Source organism: Buceros rhinoceros, unplaced genomic scaffold (genome assembly GCF_000710305.1).
Source record: "Buceros rhinoceros silvestris isolate BGI_N320 unplaced genomic scaffold, ASM71030v1 scaffold21757, whole genome shotgun sequence".
NCBI classification, from domain to species: domain Eukaryota; kingdom Metazoa; phylum Chordata; class Aves; order Bucerotiformes; family Bucerotidae; genus Buceros; species Buceros rhinoceros.
The window spans coordinates 14,377-15,085 of record NW_010424288.1 but is presented as its reverse complement, the minus strand read 5'-3'; the positions used below and the strand labels follow the sequence as shown (position 1 = coordinate 15,085).

General features: G+C 52.2%; 1 protein-coding gene across 1 annotated transcript in view; it reads left to right on the top strand.

Annotated features, from left to right (window-relative positions):
* Window positions 1-709, top strand: part of TMEM63C (transmembrane protein 63C) — a 13,415-nt gene that overhangs the window by 913 nt on the left and 11,793 nt on the right. The window lies entirely within an intron of this gene.

The window sequence follows — 709 nt, the reverse complement described above, 5'->3', positions numbered from 1 at the left end:
AAAGTGCAGCGCGTGTGCTCGTCCCTCCTTCCCAGTGGGAATGGCCTGGCTGCCTCTTCCCATGGAGGCACAGGCACCATCTGCTGCAGGGAGAGGGAAAGCCTGGGCCAGCTTTGATTCCCTCTTGCAGACACAGTCTGGTGACGACACTCTCAGTGCCAGGGAGGGTACTGTCCTGAGAAGGCTAGAGGCCCAAGAGCTGCTTTAATGTGGGGACTGAGCCGCTGCGTCTTCTCGTGCCGCTCTCTCAGGATGAGCAGGTTTGGCCCTCAGAGGAGGCAGACATGCAGCAATAACACTGTTTCTCATATCACCAAGCCTGCTTGCCTGGCACATGCTTTGGGCTAGGTGCAGAATCCCACAAAAAATACCAGTCTCCTGGTGAAAGTAAAGCCAAGACAAGATTTCCAGGTGGGCTGTGATGCCTGCAGCTGTCTACCTGCCAGAGCATCTGGGCAGCAAAGCATCTTTCTTTGTACAGGCAGGTGCACACAGGAGGGGTCTCTGCAAGGCTGGGGAGCCTGCAAACTCTGTAAAAGGCCCTCTGCTGCCTTCTTCCCTCTCCAGCTCCTTTTGGCTTTGGACTCTGGAAATGGACAGGCAATCAAAGGAACAATGAAGACATAAAATCCAAGCTCTGATTGATTATGTTCCTTTTTACTGTAATATCGTTTGAGAGGCCAGAAACTAGTGGAATAGAAAAAAAAAT